The 22,259-nt window shown below is 45.3% G+C and overlaps 1 long non-coding RNA gene across 2 annotated transcripts; it reads right to left on the reverse strand.

Moving 5' to 3' along the window:
* Positions 1 to 1,001: 1,001 nt before the first annotated feature.
* LOC141747456 (uncharacterized) lies at positions 1,002 to 12,031 on the reverse strand. 2 transcript variants are annotated; one of them, XR_012588738.1, is made up of 5 exons: positions 11,831 to 12,031; positions 11,366 to 11,479; positions 5,414 to 5,672; positions 4,468 to 4,628; positions 1,002 to 3,654 (listed from the first exon to the last, which is right to left on the reverse strand). It is a non-coding gene; the product is annotated as an uncharacterized LOC141747456 (long non-coding RNA). The 2 variants fall into 2 exon arrangements; XR_012588737.1 differs by having other exon boundaries at positions 4,468 to 4,764.
* Between the last annotated feature and the right edge of the window lie 10,228 nt (positions 12,032 to 22,259).

Raw genomic sequence — 22,259 nt, forward strand, 5'->3', positions numbered from 1 at the left:
GCTTTTAGCCACCTTGTGTGGTACCAGCTCCCCTCTGCCTCGCATGGGGAAGATGGATGTCTTTGGGTTGCCAGCTCCTGACAGCGCTGCCCTCGTTGCTCCCTCTCTGAGCTTCCTTTCTCAGTTTTGTTTTTCCATATTTCACTTTCTTTCTCTTTCCCCCCTGCTGCCCTTCCTCTCCCGGGGTGTCCTGGCCTCCACACAGGGCGCAGGGACAAGCTCTGCGCCGTGGAGCACAGCCCTTTCCCAAGGGAGCAGCGTGTCCCTGCCCCAGGGAACCCCTTCCAGCCTGCTGGGGGGGCTCAGGAGAGCCAAATTATTATTTTTTTTTCCTTTCCCCCTCCTTCATGAATTCTCTTTTCCAGCCCTTGGGTGGCTGTTGAACACCCCCCTGGCCATTCCCCGCTGGGGTTTTGCTCTGCCTGCCCTTGCGTGTGCCCTCGTGCCGCAGGTGCCCCCACACCGCGCCTGCGGAGGCCGGGATGGATCCCGGGATGCTCCCTGCATTAGGCAGCGCCGGGGGGAAAGAAAGCCCCAAAGCCCAGCAGGTGCCGTCGCCAGGGTGGCGAGGCGGGAGGGGACCCCCGCGCAGGGCAGGGGGCTGCGCACGGGTGGTTCAAGCAGGGCGGGAGGCAGTAACGGCACAAACCCCCCTCTTCCAGACGGGGCGTGAGCCAGCTGGGGCGCAGCGGGGACGGAGGAGCGGGTCCAGCAGCACCAAGCACAGACAATGGACTCCCCTCCGCAGCAACTGCATTAACTCCTTTATAGCTTGCTTTCAAGCCCAGAAATAATCAGTTATCAAGTTACAGAAAATACTAAATTATCTCTTACTTATTTTTCTAAAATTGTGTATAACTTTATGAGCTTCTTGTCAACACCAACTGTCAGAAAGGCAAACTAGTAGAGTCAGTGACCTCTGCTTCAAGAACTTGACCATCTAATTTCTTTTCAATTAATGAGATTTTTGAGACTAACACAACCTGTGCTTCCTTTAATTTGATTTTTTTTGTTATTATTTCTGTTTCTCAGCCATCCACCTACGCCAGTGTCACATTTTCATGCCTTTCTCTGCAACCACAAAGGTAAAAGCATTTTTTTTTTTTAATTACAGCTTTTATTGTGTGTTCCAGAAATGGGTGCTGTCAGTCAATATTTGAAAGTTCACAGTAGGTTTGTGACAGAGAGAAATCCTGAATCATCCCCGTTTGTGCAGGAATTCAGACTGTGTCTAGTTTACTCCCATCCAGCAAAAGAGACGTCGTCAGGGGCACGGCCGCTACAGCCAGAGCTGGCAGGTGGGTGCACAGTTCAGTTCCTGACCGTGGGCTCGATGTCCTGCTGGCCACCAGCCTGGGCGGGTGATACGGGACCACCCTCCGCTCAGCTCCGTGCTGTTGCAATGCATATTCCTGAAGGGTGGGATCAGAGTCAAGTCTCAGCCACCATCGGTTGCAGGGGAGGCAAAAACCTTTTCCTATCGCAAAAGGGGACGCGCGCAGGGAGAGGAGTTGGTGCTGTGGCCCAGACATCAATCAGCGCTGGGAACTTGCAATTAAGACTTTGCTTCGGTGATGAGTAATCTCTTTGCATAATTCCCCTCTGGATGTTTTGGATACAGCAACATGTTTCTCCTGTAGCAGCAGATTTTGGAGGGTCTTGCTTACTAATTCACATCAAGTCTAGTTGGGCTGCAAGTCTGTCTCAGTCAAATGAAAAAAACTGCTCGTACTTGGGGACTTTGACAAACATACAAATGTTCTTAGAAAAATGAGTCTCCCATTTTAAAACATATGTGTTTTCTCCGTTTATCTGTTTTGTCTTCGGTTTTTTTGCAAACTTCTTAGCAAATGTGTTGGCATGAACAATATGTTTCAAGCAAAGAGAGCAAATACTTTCAGAAAACAAAGTTTTTAAAAGTCATAATAGTTGATTCATCATTGTAAACATGTGATTTATGTATTTACTGTCCCTCCAGTGAGGGCGTCATAGTATTGCCCAAGACTGAATGGCCCAATAAAAACAGTTATCATTAACAGCAAATGCTGTAAATGATCTATGTACCATAAGCTACAGCCCAAAAACTTTTCACGGAAGGGTTTGCTATGATGACTTATTTCCAGGGAAGTTATCATCTGCTCAGTAGAACTTCAGGTGGCCAAGGAGAGGAAAGGTGTAAAATGAATCAAATAAAAATTAGCAATTATTCACCCTCTTTGACACCCACAGAGGTGACCCAGTTGGCTGTGTACACCTCACTCCTTCCCTATGGGGAGAAAAAAAGAGAGATAAAAGTAGAACAAGACTTCTCTGTTCCTTTGGAGCCACATTTATTTGTACTTCCCAAAACCATCCAGCTGCCAGCACAATGGTCACTTATGTCCAAGACTGTCCAGTGAAAAGCAGATCCTCCTCAGGAAACGGGGACTGAACAGAGCAGCTCATCAGTACAGGAGTGAACAGGCGCTTCTGAGCCTGCTCTGGACTGGACGCTGCTCCAGTCCCCAGAACCATGGAATGGTTGAGGTTGGAAGGGACCTCTGGAGGTCATCTGGTCCAGGCCCCTGCTCAAGCAGAGCCACCTGGAGTCAGTTGCCCAGGACCGTGTCCTGATGGCTTTGGAATATCTCCAGGGATGGAGAGTCCACAGCCTCCCTGGGCAACCTGTGCCAGTGCTCGGTCACCCTCACTTTACCCTGCACTGCCTATAGTTCAGCTTTCCATCAGCTATGAAAAAAACATATCAAAGTTGTCAGAGAAACTAAATTCACACCTTCATTCCCACCTTTCCAGGCTACAGCAGGGGCTGAAGCAGTCCCATGTCAATAAGTAAGCAACCATGAATTGGCTGGTTTTAGTCGATTCCTCTTCTGCAGATTCAAGCCCTCTTGAGAGATTTGTTATTATCCAGGACATGCCTCTAGGAATCTTTCCTTTAAAATCCTTAAAGATTACATCTTACATGGTTTAACAGGCCACCACAGGGTCTCCGTTGTCAAAATCCACTGAAAACATTGAAAAATAAGGCTTATGTTGTGTTCCAGCCTAAGTTGAACTTTCATATGGGAGGAAGTTTCCCCCTAAAGTAATTTGTACCAGGCCCAACGCAACGTGTGTGATCTTTTCCAGCCGATTTCCCTGCTCTCTGTGCTCTGGATCGCACAGCTGGTTACGGGCTTGGTGAGTCGCAGAGAAGTTCCCCGTGCACCATTCCCTTCTGAAGAGCACCAGCCTGTTAGAAACAACGCTGCCATCATTCGTTTTATTTCTGCTAACCGTCTGCTCCTGAGCACCTTTATTAGAGGCTTCGAGCTTGGAGTTAAGAGCTAATTAAACTGACAGTGCTGCCTCGCTGCAATTCATTGCAAAACGATTGAGCTTTTATTTGATCTAATTTCTCGGCAGTGGAACCAGGCAGTGCTGGTGAGAGAGGGAGCGCTGTAAAACGCAGTCACAGGTGAGTGGAGTTACGTTCCCGTCATTCGGCCGCAGGCAGAGGCTGGCCATGTGGATAGGCAGGCGGGCTGCGTGCGTGCTGCTGGAGGGCTGGGCATCAGGCAGGATGGGAGGGATTTGGCTGACGGTGGGAGATGGCTTCCAGGTGAAGCAGCACTGCACGACATCAGCGTCATCCTCTGCGAAGGGTCAGCGAGGCTGAGGAGATACAAATCATAGAATAGTTTAGGTTGGAAGGGACCTTAAAGACCAACTCATGTCCCCCCCCACCCCCCCGCCCTGGGCAGGGACACCTCCCACCAGCCCAGGTTGCTCCAAGCCCCGTCCAACCTGGCCTTGAACCCCTCCAGGGATGGGGCAGCCACAGCTTCTCTGGGCAACCTGGGCCAGGGGCTCACCACCCTCAGAGGGAAAAATTTCATCCTGAGATCTCATCTAAATCTCCCCTCTTCCAGTTTGAAGCCATTACCCCTTGCTCTACCACCACATGCCCTTGTAAAATGTCACTCCCCAGCTTTCCCGGAGCCCCTTCAGGGACTGGAAGGTCTCCCCGGAGCCTTCTCTCCTCCAGGCTGAACCCCCCCAGCTCTCTCAGCCTGTCCTCACAGCAGAGGGGCTCCAGCCCTCCCAGCAGCTCCGGGGCCTCCTCTGGACCTGTTACTCCAGGTGGGGTCTCCCCCGAGCGGAGCAGAGGGGCAGAATCCCCCCCTCGCCCTGCTGCCCACGCTGCCGGGGATGCAGCCCGGGGTGCGGGGGGGGTTCTGTGCTGCCAGCGCACATTGATGGAATGGGGGAATTCACTTAAGACAGAAACACTGACCCCAGAAAATCCTGTTCAAGAGAGTTATTTGAGCTCTTAACTGGAATCACGAAGAAAAGTCAGCCTGCCTGTTTGTGGTTATGTTTTGGAGTTTTTTGTTGTTTTTTTAACAAAGTGTTTAAAATCACAGAACTCAAAATTCCTGTTTAATATTTTTTGCTCATGAAAAAATAATTCATTTCTTAAATTACCTAGCAAGAGATCTTAGAGAGACAGATCGGATGCTGAGGAATTATCTGTTCTCCACTAACATGGGCACGTCGTTGCTGTTGTGAAATCGCAGCTTGGCTGAGCACGGCGGGGTCCCTCTGCTCCACTCGCGGCATCCGTGTTGGCGGCTCTGTGCAGATTCCTTTTGAAGTGAAGCGGTATTCTGACTCAGTGGTAAGTCAAAGTCAGCTGACACTTGTTTCTCAAAGAATGGAATGACATGAAAACCTTATCATCATATTGAGGTAATAGCCAGGTTTGGGCAGGAGACAGTTTTTCTGTCAAAGTCAAGATGCAATTTGATAATGTCAACTCACTTTGACAAATAAGAAAAAAATCTGAAAACCAGTAAAAAAATCTTCATCCATAGCTATCAGGAAGTTTCATTTTGTACCTAAAGAGGTGCTTAACTTGCATTTAAACTTTTTAAAAAACCAAACAGATCAGTGCCCTTTTTGCTTATTTTTGTCTCATGCATCTGAAATGTTACTTAGAAAAATTCTAAGAGAGAAGAGCTTTTCAGATCGGGAGATCCAGCAGAGAACAGTCTTCTTTCTCAACAAATGGTGTGAGGCAAGAAAAGTTTTTCAGAATGTCCTAGCAACTAGGAGTAATTGCTAATACCAATGGCTTTTAAAGCACCAACTATCAGCGTGATCAAACCACAGCTCTAACACAGTCTTTGGAAACAATTCTCTGTACTTTTTGTTACACAAAGCAGTAACAACAATCACAGTTTTTAACTCCGTGGAGTGAACAGCCTCTCTCCTCACGCTTGGCCAGGAACAATGCAAACCTCGGCACAGCAAGAGGGCAGGTTTGTATGGGCACGGTGAGACCAGAAGTGCCCCAGGTCTGACTGCCTGGCTCTTGGCTCTTGACCTGCCCATTCAGAGACCTCCGCCACCACTGCTGGCTGTTACTTACCACAGCTGTGAGGGGTCCACCTTACACTCTCGCATTTGAAACTCAGAGAAGGAACCTTCACTGTGTTCATGTGTTAACGCTGTTAATGTTGTTTAACCATTGTCCGTGTTGCAAGAACATCTTCTGGTCTCGAGCACTTCAATAGCCTTTGCTTGTGGCAGTTCTGGCCGCACACTGGCCTTGCAGCTGACAGACGCTTCTAGCCACACGTGGAAGCAACTGTAGCGCTCTCCTGCCTCTTCCTATGGCCGCCGAGACCCTGTTAAGGGAAGGTCTTTCACTTATTACTTTCCTGAGCAATTTGGGCGCTGGCAGCGCTTTAGCTCAGGGATTGCAATCTATTCTTCCGCCCTTTTAGCAGCTGTAAAACCAAACTATTTACAGGATGCCAAGTGCGTCCAACTTCTGTTTTGTTAAGGTCACATTTTTTTCCAGAGTTTATGTGTAAGAACTTTCCACTGTGCTGTTCACCACCTCCTCTGACTAATCCACGTTTTTCCATAGCTAAAGATGAGGGGGGACACTAAAAAAACGTCTGCCTTAGCCTACTGATATAAGATAGTATACATAGATAAAGCTCTGTTTTCACTCTGTTCTGAATCCAAGCCTAACAATCTGTAAAGGTAAAGGTACCTTTACAACTACAGTTATTAACAAATACGGTTACTAAACAAATAACTGGAGTCTAAGACAACAGGTGCATAAATAATGACTGGGAAGGAAATAGCATAGCAGTATGGTAGTTTTCTATGTTTACTTTACCATTTTTACATGACGAGCTCATCCAATATTATAAATACTATGTCCTTGTCTTACTGCAAAAGGATTTTCAACCATATTGCTCTGTAGACTATATGATTTTTCCTTAGTGTAACATTCAAGTTGAATTAACTATCTGTGCAGTCACTTAAGTAACAAGCCACTGCAATGAAAAATTGCTCAAAAATGCTTCGTTATCAAGTTACAAACATCGGATTTAAGAAGCAAACCAGGGTTTTCAACCTGACCTCTAGAACATTACAGTAAAGCCTCTTCCATGTTACAATGCTGCAACACGGCCACATCTCTGAGATGAGGACTCTTAAAATGCTGTTTGGCTGTACCGTGCCTCCACAAGAAATTCTCCATGTAAAAAGCCCTTTGAAGTTATTTTAAGCAGCAGTCAAAAGGATTGGGTTATTTTCTTTAATCATGATAGCAAATGAAGGCATGTGTTAGAGCCATGCTCTCGAGGCGCCCGTGCTGTGGCCGGGATGCTGAGGCTTGCTGGGAGAGCACGAGCGCAGCTTTATGGCTTTGCTGAATCAGGGCCTTGGGACTGACTGGTGAAAATGAGTCATTTTAAAAGTACGACCTCATTTTGTACTTCTGCTAATTGACACAAAACTGTTCTTGCTTAATACGGAAACTCACGAGCTATGAGGTGTCTTTCCTCCTCCCTCTTAAAACCAGGAGGGATGGCTATTCTTGGGTGCCCGCTGCGAACCAGTGGCACTGACTTAGCTGATCGGTGCCACACCTCTACGTACTTCCTCACACAGACTTTTCCTACTGATGACCTTTCGGAGCTGGAAACTCTGAACATTGTGGAGACAACGTAATTTCCTGCTACTGTAAGTGAACCGTGAAACAGCAGTCCTGCACAACAGCCTGTCAAAGAAAACATGTGAATAGTAAGATCAAATGAGGAACTGTGGTGAAACAAATAAATTAACAATGATCAAAGTCAGCTGAAGAGTCTGATCCTACAGGACAGGAGGAACTGGTGTGCTTTTTCTAACTCAGTTTTTAACTTGTGCTGTTGGAAGCAGAATTTCAAGCACCTTAAAGTCAAGAAAACTAGTAAAAATGGGGAGACTCTCTGTCCCTCTCAAGGGAAAAAAGTGATACTGCAGAAGCCTTTACCATTACAATAGAACAGATAGTTTGTAATTTGTAAGATATCTCTTAATAGTCATCACGAAGCACTTGGGTCCAGATGAAGGAGATCCCAGCATTTTATGCAGCATTTATGCAGTAAATGGGAGAAATAGGAAGGCCTATGGGGAAAAGGTTTAATATTTCAGCTCAAAGAGGTAGACAAAACTGGAAGACAGCGTGCTGCTTCCCATAACACCACACTCGGCTGGAAACATGCCAGCAGAAAGCACAGGGAGGGGAAGGAACTCCCACAAAGGATAGGATGAGAGCAACCAACGACAGGATGATTTCAATTAAGGACAGTGCGGACCCAGGCGTGCGTGAAAATATCTGTGGCAGAGAGTTAAATTGTTGGAGATTCCCCAGCACGTCTGCTCCCGCCTGGGCACAGGACAGGCTCTGGTGTTCAATCTCGCTCCTGGGGACGTGGGCTGGGAGGAAAGCACGGGCGGAAAGGCTGTGCCGCTCTGCTGGGGCTGCACAGCCCAACCGCTCCTTGGTCTTTGAGACTGGTGATGGCATGGCGAACACAAAAGGCCGCGCTAGAAAGCTTGGAAAGACAAAGAAGGCAAAGGGGTCAAAAAACCAGCCACCGTCTTAGTGCTAATGGCTTTTTGCCACTGTACTAAATGAAAAGCACAGTCTGTCTTCACGGGCACGATCAGCACAACAGCGCAGCAAAGGCACTGCAGAAGGCGTCAGAAACGCTGAGGTCTGCTGAGATGTCTAACTGCGGCGGGAGGGTTTTCACTCCCTCTGCCTTGAAGCCTCAGTCTTTGAGCACCGCACTGGGGATTTCTGCCCTTTGAAAGGCTGCTTTGAAGAGCCGTACCTGAATAAAGTGAAGATATCAGAAATGTACCACAGATAATCTTGCTAGGAATCCACGTTCCCAAAAAGTCTAGTGTGTTCTCCTGATGAAATATACGTATTTTTTCCATGGATGAATTTCCAGAAGCGCACATCAGGAGTAATTCGACACATGAAATCCTGAGCACAGAAAATCAGCAAGTCCGCTGGGAGTCCTGACACTGAGCAGCAGGCGTTGTGCTCTGCTCCCCGGTGGTGCCACCAAGCAGCTTTTCTGCTTAACCCGAGGGAGCTCTGTGTACTTCAGGGAGAAGAGGAAAAAAGGGTGAGGAAAAAAAAATCTGTTTGTCATCATGGGAGCAAAACAGTGGTAGACAAATTCATCCATCTCACAAGATTCCTGTCATCATCTTCTCTACAGCTTTTATTTTTCCCCCTTTTCCAGTACATGTGTATAGAGAAGAACATCAGAATGATGAAAGATGAAATAAGAACGAGTTGAATGACAAATTCAGTAGATATTATATAATGAGCACGTTCTTCAGAATTGCTTAGGAGCAAGATTTATCTTGTATAAATAAGATGGAGTATTTCAGCATAGCATGGGACCATTTCTGTCCATCTGGCTTTCCAAAGGAATTATGTGGGGAAAGTAGAATTACATTTCAAGCAGTAAAAAAAGAAGAACTGAAATTATAACGGTAAGAGTAAAACAAACAAAAAAGAATCCTGACTAATGCTATTTAAAAATGTGGAGCTGTTCTAGGAAATGTAAAAAGAAGTGGTAACTGATGGAAACGAAAAGAACTAAGCTTTGAATTTAGTAAACGATGCTTACTTGATTACACCCATATGCAGTCACTGATGAGCTCTTGAGCAGAACTGATGAAAAATTGGATTGTTTACATGTATTAAACCAAGCAAATGGGAATCTAAGCTCAATGTGCCAAAAAACCTTGAGAATAAAAATGCTAGCAATAATTGCTACATTTTATGTGTCAATGGCATGCCAGCAAGGATTCTGCATCAAATTCTGACCAATGGAAAAAGGTTGGGTATGTGAAACTGTAATATCACTTATCTACCAAGCAGGCCACCTGATGACTGACAACTTTAATTTTAGCGTGAAATTGGCTGACTAGCTGTTGAAACATCCATCCCTTTTGACAGGGATAGTAGTCTCCGGATATTTACCACTAGAAACTTCCAAAGTCAGCCTCCTGCTCTACTCATCTTCATTTCAAGCAGCAAAGAGAGCAGCCTTAATTGAAATTACAGCTCTCCCGCAATGAGTGGGGCAGTGATTTTCTCAGGGTCTTGTCGGCACATACCGTGCCTGCCTCGATGGAAAGGTCCATGTGCTCAGGAGAAAATGGAAGCACTGGGGGGGTTGTGTACCCAGAGGAAAAAGCACGGTCTTCGAGGTAGGGGTGTGATTAAAATCGAAGAGACTTTATTTTATATGGAATGAATACGTGGTTTTTAACCAGAGCCCTCTCTGTGTTCTTCCCAGTCAAAAGTAGGCCCACCAAAGGAAAAGAGCTTGAATTTATTTTTGGTTTGTATGTACGTCATCTTGCATGAGAAAGCTACGAGTGTAATCTAGTAATGGGGTTATCACACACATTATCTCATGGCACCTGCAGAGAAAGCTACAATCTCTCTTTTCAAAATAAATACTAAGTGGAAGAGAGAATAGTGAAAATAACCATGACTGTTGTACATTTACTATATTACTAAATACCCTGAGTATTGCAGTGCTCTCCCGCCTGGACAGAAGAGATATTTTAGTCTGAAAATAGCCGTGCTCCGGTGAGCTAGGAGAAAACTATATCTCATTTTTAAGCTGGGGGAAAAGTGTATCTCATTTTTAAGCTGCAATCTCATAAAGACCTGATGTGGTTCTAAAGCCCATTGCATTTGAATGTCTTTGCTTATTTAGGAACTTCATTAGCACTTGCAATCATTTAATCATCTGACTTTGATATTTGCCATCCACTCCGGGTTAAGGGAGTATTTACAGCTAAACAAGAATTAAAATAGGAGCCAGACAGCAAATTCCCAAATCCTTCCAAATCAGCCTTGAATGGTGAGCTGCCTTCCTCCAGGACTGTCTTCTACCAGAGAAACCTCCATCAATTCCAGGGACTTTGCCACAGCACCATGGGCAGATTTTGCTTTCCCTCCAATTCTACATTTAATCATACTAAGAGTTCTCCAGATCAGTCCAGGCACTTCTGAAATATTTGGTTTCACAGGGAAAAGGTCCAGAGAGGACATCCCTCCCTTCACTGCAACAAGGGACTTTCCATCAGCCTATGGCCAAGAGACCAAGACAGCCATCCCGTAGGGAAAGAGATGACATTAAAAAACCCCCAAACCCGAAAAAGCATCTGCCAAAATAAAAATCTTTCTTATGGATTTCTGGCTATTAGGATCCTATTTGCCATTGTGCTTCTGCTGTTTTGGCTGCCTGGAGCCCCAGAGTAGTTGTAAACCTTACCCATAGCAGCTCTGGAGTGACTTTGCTGTGCCAAAGCAGGACACAGGATACTAATGGTATTTAACTTTCCCAAAAACACCATCTAAACAACGGCCTAGGGGAATGGTGAAGTACATATGAAGCCTGAATGCTGCATTGACTTTTGGATTGCAACAGAAGGCTTCCACAGAATTGAAGGATTACTGCTAATTTTTATTCAGGAAGGAAAAATGGAACTGATGAGTATAACTTGTACACATAGAGTATGCTGAACGCTGCATCAGCCCAGAGACTATTAGCACATAATTAATTAAAATGGCTTGGCACTCAGGCTTCTGCTACTGACACTATGAGAGCTAATGTTGGCCCACTTTCTACTCTCATTACAATCCATGTCAGTAGGATGGACACATTTGAAACCATTTCCTGCTCTTTGTTACAGTATTTGCCAAAAGCAGGAGAAATTGATGCTGTAAAAGCGAGAAAGCATCTCCAGCATTGCAATGGAGGAATAAATTATTCTCTGGTACAGATTATAACTGCAACATATTTGGTGAGAAAAAAATAACTCCTCCTCCTGATATGGCCAAAGGAATTGTTTTGTGGTGCTGTGAAACGACGCTTTGATTTGTGGCATTAAGTAACGAAGGATTCCCATGAACAGCCTTAGCTATCTAAAGACGTGTTTGGGTGCGGTTGAGGTGCTCTCTCACCCCAAGCTTATGAGTTTGCAAGCTTACTTGTCCTAGGACATGAACTCCATGAAGTCATCTCTCAGCAAGAAATTGTTCTCTCTTTCCAGAATCGGACCTTCAGAGCAGAACTTTCATTAGCGTTTTCTTAAGGACCCACTCCTGAAAAAACAACAGAAGAAAGGTGTGCAGTCCGCCCCCAGAGCCTGGTCAACAGCAGGGAGGGAGATGCTCTTGCGGGCGAGGGCCCCAGGCAGCTGCCAGAGCTTCTTGCCAGAGCATCCCATCAAGATCAGCCTTGCCCAGAGCCAAGGGTCTCCTGCTTTGGAAAACAAAGCAGGAAAGGTAGATGTGTATAATAATCAAAGAGGGAATTAAAGAAAGAAAAGTCAGATTTTTGATAAACTTCAAGAGAAAAAGTTTCAGCTTGTATTTTGGGGTGATAATTTAGCTCCTTTAAAAATCCACTGAATCAGAATAGGCTCTCTTTGCCAGAAAAGATTTTCTTCTTACCTATTGTAGTCAAAGACTGTAGGAAGCCCAAAGGGCTCTTTCTTTCTTAGGTTCAAGGACAAGGACTTGCTCTGCCACTGCCTGCACTGGCAGATCCTCCACGTGGACAAGTCTCCGAGCCCCTCGACCGCAGCCGCGCTGTGCTGTTACCCCGGCTCAGGCTCCGTCGGCAGCACAACCGTCTTGAAAACACCCGGGTCTGTGTATCTGCACAACACATTAAACGCAGCTCTTCAGGATTTATTAGTGTTGCAGTGTCACCAAGAGCTGATTAATTATCAAGGATTTCTGCATAGCAGCTAAAGGGAGAGAAACATGCTTTGAAGAACAGCATCATCCATGCCAGCCGTGTAGCAGAGAGCTAATTATTTCTGCCTATGTCATTGTTGTTGCCATCAGAGGGGAGAAGCTGGCATTCCTCCAGCTTCTGGTACTTTAAGGTAATAACGAAGAGTGTCTCAGCATGCTGCATGTTAGAAGGAGATTTAATGTGCTTGCTGAATATTGTATTGACTTCCTGATTTGTGTCAGCAAGACCTGCTAATTCATAAGAAAAAGTGTCATCAGGACTTATTTTACATACATTTAGACACGGGTAAATTGCGCTGGAGAAAGCCTGACTGTAGCCATTAGTACTCACTGCAGATCTTGTCTGACTTGAAAGGTCGCTAAGGGATCCACCGAGGTGCAGACAGACCTGCTCAAAGACACCCCTCCAGGATACTGCTGGTCGTCCTCCAGAAAGGCTCAGGCGTTTTATTCCTGCTGCTCCTCTCTCTGCAGAGAAACCTCCCAGGACTCTGTCCCTACCGGACTGTGCTTCCCATTTCTGCGCAGGCTCCTGCTCCCCCACCACCCCCCGGACTCTCCAGCAGCGGCGGATCCCCTGGTGCTGCTGGGAGCACTCTCAAGCAGCTTTTGCAACTCCCTTTCCCTCTCCCCTGGTGTATATAAAACAAGGCCCACATTTGCCATCTAAAAATCACTCTCAAAATATGTAGGAACTCCACTAATACAAAATACTCTTTTCCTATTTACCACCAAAAAGGAAAAGTGCTGAGCCCTGACACGATTTGGATCGGGGGACGAAGGGACCCCTCTGCTCCCTGCTGTGGCCGCGACGGGCACCGCGGCTGGGACGGGGGAGCGAGGGGCTCCTGTGGCTCCCTACCAGAGCCTCCAGGGCTGCAACATGTATTTTGATACCAGAAAATCCCAGAACCCTTCATAAAATATTCATCACCTTTTTAGTGCCGCATCTTCTAATTTTGAAATTCATCCCCTAAATAATTTAGCAGACTTATGAAGAAAAATAAAGAAAAAATAAACAAGTCTCCAACAAACAAAACCCCCATTGAGGTTGTGGCATGGTTACTAAATTAAACTTGCCAAAGATTCCCAACACGTTACTTATTTCCCATGAGAGATTTATAGCTGTGCCCACTACCTCCAGGCACTGAGCCTTTTTGCCGTCGGAAAGCCGGCAGCTCCTACCGGTGGCCTTGTCCCGCCCAAGGCAGGCTAGTGCTTCTGGACTTGCAACTGCTCATTTGCAGGGCTGTGAGCAAGCAGCTGGTGAGACCCTGCCGCAGCCCTGCCGTCACGCTTCGTCCCAGATCCCACCTTCTCAAGCCGCCACAAACTCTATAGCTTTGCACCATAAATCCTAAAATATTATTCCTCCCTGGATGCCCCATGCACGTCCTGGTCGCAGTCCCCGGGGGCCATTTGGCCACCCGCTCTGGACTCCTGCGTTACAGACATGAAGACACTTGGAGGTGGAGCGTTCAGACCTTTCTTCAGTACTCGGTTGCATAATTAAAACATCTAATTTGGTTTGAATTTGTGTGCTTTCAGCTTGCAGTTCTTGAGCCTTGTTACAGTTTTTCTATGCTAAACAAAACAGCCAGCGTACCCCAAACTGTCTCTTTTTCCTTGGACAGGAAATGCTGTCCCACAGATACAACCCAAGTGGGCTTCTCATAGCTATTTATCAACATACAAAAAGACTGACTAGTCTTAAAGACGAAATCAAAATACCAACCTCTCTAGCCATGAACATATTTTTCAGTAACCACATTTTGCCTCTGTGGTTTGCTGCTGTTCAGGGCTGACTTTGCATAGGTTACTCTTGTGAATGCAAACTCAATTCACCTCTCTGTAAAAATACAGTATGGCCCCTGAAATGGTAAATATGCCAGCTAACTTTCCCAATTTGATTAACTTTTCCCCAATGGCCTTGCTTAAATAGACTTCAAAGTTCAAAAGACAAAAAAAAATAAAATGAAGAATTGCATTTTAATAATGCACTTGACAAAAATGGGAAAAAAGAGTTTTCATTATTCGGTATTGAAGTCATGGAAACTCCGGTGCCTAGCGGCTGTTTTGCCTTTTATAACATCAATAATTTAAAACTTAATTATTGTGCATTATTTGGTTAAAGAAGATTATGACTCTAACATTTGCATTTATTTATCAGTAATGGTGAGACAGCTCTTCCTCAGTAAAAATATATTTGGAAATTCATTCACCCTGCAAACAAAATCACAGAGTAGCTCATCGCTAATGCTACTATTTAACCACCGAGAAATTAAGCCTCCCCGTTCTGCTGTATGATGAGAAATGTCTGTTTATTACCAAGCCATTTTGGTGACTTTTCTGCAGTGCACTTTCAAGCCATTAAAAAGGCATATTTTGAGGGTAATCTCTGGGAATAACAACCCCATTATACTGTGCTTAAGCTAAGTGAAATTTCTTGGTTGTATCTTCAAAGGGCAGGAGACATTTCTTAATGCCTTTCATTTATCAGAAGACATTAAACCTCCCCGGGAGCACTCTGGGTGCAAAGGACAGCGCTGCCAGCCTTCCGGACACCAATGCACGCAGCCGCACGCTGGCACTTGTCACATCTTGAAGGACTTTTATATTGGATATTAGGAAAAATTTTTACACTGAAAGAGTTATTAAGCATTGGAACAGGTTGCCCAGGGAAGTGGTGGAGCCACCATCCCTGGAGGTATTTAAAAGCTGGGTAGACGTGGTGCTTAGAGACATGGTTTAGATCAGTGATGGTTTTTTGACAGAGTTAGGCTGATGGTTGGACTAGATGATCTGAAAGGTCCCTTCCAACCCAGGTGATTCTATGATTCTATGACTTTACAGTTTGCAAGTTTGAAGTCCTGCCTTCCCCCTTAAAGACTGCACAGGGCCCATGGGCTGTATTTGAGCCGGGGGGAGGGCAGGGTACAAAACTACCGAGTACCTCGAGACTGTCCCGGGACTAAACCAACTCCCACCATAAATCTGCAAATGCAGGGGAAACCTCCTTTTGCTTCCCGATGGCCCCGCGACGGGCAGTTTGCTCTGGGGACTTCTGCTTTCCCCCCTGCCCCTCAGCCGGGCGTGCTCCGTGCCAGCCCCGCGGGAGAGGCAGCAGACGGTGCCGCTGATGGGCCACCCCACACCCGGAGTCCTCCCTTGTCCTGCCGGCTTTGACCGCGAGAGCTGAAAATCCCATCTGCCATTAATTATGGGGAAGTTTCACCTGTTCACCTCAGAGGAGTGAAGGGTTGACTTAGCTTTCCAAAAATACCACCTGCGGTCCTGCAAAGCCCCAGCAGCTCCCACCCGATGCAGCATCACAGCACCACCACAGCGGCAGGAGGGGCGGCAGAGACTGGGAGGGAGAATGGGTCTTTCAGGATTAGAAAGCAAAATGTGAACTTGGCTGGGATTAAGTGGCACAGAAAATTCTTCCGCTGTTTTAAATCCAGCAATCTTGTAACATAAAGCACTCTTGAGAGCCTAATCAGAGCAAATCACTTTCAACTGTTGATTTAAAAAAAAAAAAAGGACAGGAGCAAAAAGGCCTGTTATACCTTCTTTCTTTTACCAAGATGTACAAAGAAACCCAGAGAAGGTGGGAGGTAAAGATTTCAAGGAAAGTAATTTCAGTCCTCAAATCCTATCGACCATTTGTATACTTACACCCTTTTGAACATACCCCTGATGCAGAAAGGCGAGCACTACGGACCACGATCCTGCTGTATAGATCTGTAATTAGAAACAGAAAAAATTAATAGCTTTGAAAAGTTTACAGGTTCAAGAGGACCTCCAATTCTGAATTGGATGAGACTTGAATCTGCGAGCGCTTGCGCACAGAGCAGAACATTTTCCACTGCCACACTACACACAAATCTGTATGTTCTGCAGAACTCCGATGAATTCAACTCTGACAGCAATTAGTCTCACCACCTTATCATATACTGCAAAAAGTCAAGTCACACCAAGTACAAAACTAAAGGTTGGATTTTCTGAGGTTCCTAACGCCTGCTCAGGCATCTGTGCAGATTTTCAAAATGTGCAGTAATGAGACTCCACGGAAAACTGAAGTTGCTGCAGAAAATGACTCCCCAAAATGCAGGTTACTGGGAAGGAGTTTGTTGGTGTGTTTTGGGCGGTAGGTACAGTCTGCTCTCTGAAAATAGGCGGCCTCAGCTAACCCTGCTAGTTACTGAGCCAGAAGACAGCAGGCAAGCTGATTACGACCATCTACAATAAAATGTAGAAATCCTCAGGAACAAAAATGCCCATAATAAAACTGGAAGGGAAAAGAATAACCAATGACCTTCCGAACACCTCATGTTAGAAATACGTGGAAGGTGGCAATCTGTCTGCAGACGGGTGAATCGTGATTAATAACAGGGCCGGGGTGTCAGGCTGCAAACCCCATTTTGGATGAGGCTCTCTCCTGCTGTCTTCTACCTCCGCAGAGTGATAATACCCACAGAGGTGTCAGGAGACGATCTTGCCCCCGGCGCAGAGCTAACAAGGATCATTACGCTCTGATGAACATCCATTTAAATCGATCTTCCTCAGTCAAAACGCTGGCTCCTGTCCAGGGCGGCCCTTCCCCAGCGCTGGGCCTGCCGCGCCAGTTGCAGGAGGCCGGGCCGGCGGGGCGAGACAAGCTGAAAACAGGAGGCAAAACCACAGAGGGAACCTGTGTCCAAGAGATATTCCAGGCAAAAAGGCAGTGCCACGGTCATGGCAACCGGCAGAGGCAGGGTGGCCCCCACGGCAGGGCCAAACCTCAGCCATGCGGCTGTTCCTCCCCAGGGCAATGGCTGCTGCCCCGCAGCGCCCGGAGGGGTGAGCTGGGAGATACAGAATATTAACAGACGGGTTGCGACAGAGACAGAGGAGCTGGCAGGATCCCCAGCCCTCACCCCAGGCTAATGCAGACGCACCGAACGCATGATTCCAGCGGTGGAAGGGGCACAGGGACCTGCCACACAGCAGCTCTGTGAGGACACTTCAGCCCAGAAAATGCAACATAAAAACCCACTAAGTCAGTTGGCATTCCCCTGCATGTTTAGCGTCTATAAAAGTACTTGCATGTGTTTAGCAAAGCATTTAATTAAGTGGAGCTGGGTGGTAATATTTACTCAGCTAATACTTCTTTATTGGCAATTGCTTTCACCTGTGCAATGCTCCTGTCTTTTGTTTTTAAAGGCCTGTGTTTTTATCACCACACCTTGCTCTTAGGAAGGATCCAAAGTCATCTGAAAATGACTGGTATTCCAAAACCTAGGGAAAAATTACCTGCTTTCTAGATAACCAATGCTATTTTCCTGGTTGCAAAGAATACAGACTGCCTTAGAATCATAGCCCCTCTATAATCTGCTATACTTTATTTTATATTTAAATGCTATATTTTCACTTCAGCAGATATATGTCATCAGTCTCACCTGGTCATTCACAGAGGAACACTTCACCATTCATTATCTACCAGCACAAATTACAGTTGCAAGTGGAGCATTATCTAATTATTGGTTTAGGTAGAGCAAACCAGTAAAAAAACCCCTTGAAATCCCAAAAGGTGATTTGGAGGCAGATTTAAAGGGAGCCAATGCTTCAAGTTCATCTATTATTTATGCTCAGCTATGCTGACCTTTGAAACATAACCTTAAGTCACACACAAAGAGCAGAGAAAGACCCGACCCAGACACCACTGAAAAAGCTTACACTGAGGTTTAGTGGGATCCAGATCAAGCTCAACACTAAATTAATTTCTGGGTTGTTATAATCTTTATCCCTGACTATCTTTCATGTTGCACCATATGGTTATCAAAACGTTTTGCATTTCCATCTGGGTGTATGCAAGAGCTGTGCATTAACTGTCAAAACTGAACCTTCACTATGAGGAGAAAGAGGGTGTTTTTAAGGGCTGAGAAGGTCTGAAGGTACAGCTCCACCATGCAGCAGTGCCACCAGCCTGCGTTCAGCCTGGTGTGTTTTATAAATGGGTCTGTTTCTTGATTTTTCTTCTTGCTTTATTTCTGTCTGGTACTACTGGATAATATTTACTCTGTGCCACTTCATAGCCTGGGAAATGGAAGGATAGTTCAGCTGACAGAAAAATAAAAAAAAAACCCAAACCACAAAAATCCCCATCAGTCCAAACCACCCCCATGTCCGCATCATACGCATTCAGCGTTTGGCCGGAGGCTGCAGAGCTAATGGAGAGGATTAGCATTTCTCCCTCGACAGGTACTAATTTGGGAGACACTTATTTTCCTTTTGCAGAGTTTCCTGTGCAAATTGCACACTCTTTGGAGAGGCAGGATCTAAGCTACAAGAAAGATCTTGTTATGCTCTGGCTTCATCAACGGGAGCTTCAAAAATCAACAGAGCCTTATTATATATGGGATAAACAGAAATGCCATGAAGGAACCCACTGTCTGTTGTAGATTCATGAAGTGAGAATGGGCAGGATTTTCCAGCAGATAGGAAGTCATTCACTGCCTTCAAAGTTTCTGGCTCCATAAAAATCAGAGATCCAGATGCCCGGTACCATTGCCTGCAAATACAAACTGGGAATTGTGGAAATGGGGGAAATCTTTTCATGCAGGAGTCAAGAGTCCTTCTCTGTCCAACAATCCTCAGTGTTTTAGATGTTTTTGACCAAAGTTTGGAAGGGAAGAGAGAAAGCGTAAGATGTGCAATAAATTACATTTATTTACAAATCTGCCTTAGTTTAGAACCCACTTAATTTATACCAAAAGCCCTTGGCTCAGAAACACTGTATATTTTGCATAATATACAAGTACTCAAAGAAAAATGTAGTATACAAAAAGTAGCCAAGATTTTTTAAAGTGACTAATGATTTTTGAGTGTTTAGATATAAATAACTTTAAAGGGAACATAATTTTCATAACCCTTGAATAAACCTTTTCAGCTCTTCTTAAAGTAGATACTACACTGCAGTGTGGAGGTACTCTTAGAAATCCAGGCCAGCTCCTCATTTTTAAATTCCGTATTTTAAAATTAAGAGGTTTTTTGTCCTCCATGAGGACTCTCAAGCTACTGTCCTACACAATGTAAGTCCCTTTGAGATTTCTCCACATACCCTTGCAAGGGCATGGTATTTTCTTAAAATAACGGCCTAATCATTCTGTTAAACAGCCGTGGCATTTAAAAGCCTTTTTTTTTTCAATTTTGCTTTGTTGTTTTTCTTTAAAAAAAACCCCAAATAGACACGAGAAGAGTGTTCTGTAGTGAGCTTCTTGTCTCCTTTGCCAAGTGTATCTTCTGTTGATAAAGTCTTTGCCTAGTATAGCCCATAAACTTCATCCTCCATTTTATACCCTCCATGTTTTCATGCCAGTTCATGCCTTTACCATTTTTCCTTCTTCCATATTCAGTTATTCTACCCATTACTAGTTCTGTTCCCAAATACTCTTTTTCTGTTGGTTGTCTGACTGTGCTGTTCCCGTATCTCTGATACCTTCCTTTTACTCCACCTCTTTCCAACTCCTCCTCCTTCCAAACCTTATTAATTTAATTTCTACTTCTACTGCTCAGGTGGATTCTGACACTCAGCATCTTCCACCCCATTTTCTCCTCTTCTCCAGCCCCCTCTTATCAATTATCTTCCCATAGTCTATTATCTTCCCTCACAATTTCCCCAAATAATACATTGACTGATAAATATTTCCATGCTCTATCCATCTTGTGTTTGTGACAACCCCAAAATGAGCTGCCTTGCTCACCCATTAATCCAGTCTCTCAGTTGTCTTCTACCATCAGTTCACCCTGTGTCATCCTCTTTGCTGTCAATCAGCTTTTCCGGGTGCGAACAGCTTGAATTTCCTCTTCGGTTTCCTTTGCACCACCAACTTCACACCCAGTTACTTTGGCATCACCTTGCTTCTCACAGTTCCCCCCCACACCCCCAACCAAGATCCTAACTCACCTTTATCCCTTTCAGCATTCCCAACATCTATTCCAGCTCACTCTGTTACACTCTGTTTCAATATTCATATCAGGGGTAGGAAGCAACCAGCCCAAGATAAAAGTAGAGCAGAAATTCAGGGGATGGCTCGTGAAGCGTGCAGCTTTTAGCAATCATGGGCAATGACATTTTGAGGCTGCTCTGCTCAACCAAATGGCTGGAGGCATCTCCCCTGGGATTGTAATTGAGGAACTAACGCTGTCTTGCCAACAGCCTCTCTTTCCTGGTCTCTGCCCAACAGACATGACTTGGATATTATCCTTCCTCTGTGCCTTGAAATCTGGGCATACTAAGTAGTCATTTTCCCTCCTGTTCAGGTTTTAATTCAACCTCCCTGACCACAACAGGTGGTGATGTTGGAACCATGTACTGAAGAGGTGCACATTGCTGTTCTCACAGGACATCATATTTGTAGTCCAGCAGCAGCTGTTTAGTAATATTTATATTTCTCCCCACTCCTTTTAAGTGCATATTTAGCATCAGGCATTGCTCCCCTTTCAGTCTGTCTCCTGCATTTGCTCATTTTTTTTATTTGCTTAATCCTGCATTGCTGAATTTGCCATTCCTCTACGTCCTACCGAACTCATACCTAAATTTGCACATGCTTGTGCCCGATTCCCCCTTCAACCAGTGACACTTGCACAGAGCAATGCTGACATGCGAGGAGCACATGGAGAGGATAGGGACAAGGAAAATGAGGAGAAAATTTCTCTGTCTCATTTATTTTTTCCTTCTAAGCAGGCATGTGGTAGTGGGTCACAGTTGCATTGCTGAAGTTGCTGGGTAGGTTCATGAAGAGTGGAAGAGCAGAATAATAAACGAGATGAGAATGGCACCTGATGACAAATCTGTGTAATGGGAAATCTTTCCAGACCAATTTCCATAGGTGTCTTTCACCAAGGAATCTTCATTTGAGTACTTACACACTCCAGGAAAATCAGTTTATTTCTCCGTTAGAAGGTTGTACTCCTCCCCTCCGCGTCCGTCTCCAAAACAGCTTCTCCGGGCTGCAGCTCAGCTGAGGAACCAAACAGCTTTCCTGAGCACTGGAAGAGCTGCCCGTGCAAATCCCGTGCCCAGCAGGCGCGTGCAAAGGGCTGGGTCGGGTGGCTGCACAGGTCAGAGGCGTTGACACCGACGGTGAGAACAGTCACCCCTGTCCTGTGGTGGTGTGCCAGCGGGATGTCCCCCTCCCCCCCACACTGTGGGGGACAGCCAGCCCTTCAAGAAAATAGCAAAGGGAATGGCAACAGCCTCTTCTGGGGTGGGATCAGAGCTGGGAAAAGGTGTAACAGTGGCTCTCACTTACTTTGTAGACCTGTTTCTCGAGTGTCTTTTAGATGTTGGCTTATCTATTCAAACATAAAGAATGAAGCTCTTTAGTTTGGTTGTTTTTTCTTGTATTTTTGTTGTATATCTATAGACAATTAATTTCCTGGACTGCTTTTGCAGGGAGTGGAGAAACAATGTGAGTCAATTCAACAAATTGTTCCAGAGTGAGTAACCTGCTATGCCATGGAAAATTGGATTTGTTCTTTCTTTTCTGATGTGGAAGTCTGAAGTCTTGAGTATACATACGTATGCTGTGCACTTCCAGAGTGTAAAACTGGAACGGAATTATCTGATATTCCTGGCGGGAGGAAGGGTTTACTCCTTTTACCTCTGCCAACTCAACCCAGCAGAAAGAGAGAGAGGGATTGTGCAGTGCCTTTCTCAGCCATGAGTACCAATGTCAGGTCCATTAGCTTGATTTTAATATTTCCCAATTTGATTAGAAGTGCTGGCAGTTGGGGAAAAAATGTCCTTGGACTAATAAACACAGCAAATCTGATAAGGGAGTAACAGAAAGACGCTGCACAGCCTGACAAGTACGGCTTTCAGAGATGATGGTATTGCTTGTTTCAGTCTCTACAATAGTACATGGAATATGACTAATATTTAGCTCTTCGTGATGATACTGAGAACCTGGACTGTTGTCTGGAATAGCTGATTCTCTGAAGTGTGCACAGGAATTTGTTTTGGGTTGTTCTTTTTTGTTTTGTTGGTGGTTTTTTTTGGGGGGGGGGTGGTGGTCATGTTTTGGTTTGCTTTTTAAAAAAAAAACAAAACAAAAAACCAAAAAAGACTGATACA

The sequence above is a fragment of the Larus michahellis genome, chromosome 8, assembly GCF_964199755.1.
Source record: "Larus michahellis chromosome 8, bLarMic1.1, whole genome shotgun sequence".
NCBI lineage: Eukaryota > Metazoa > Chordata > Aves > Charadriiformes > Laridae > Larus > Larus michahellis.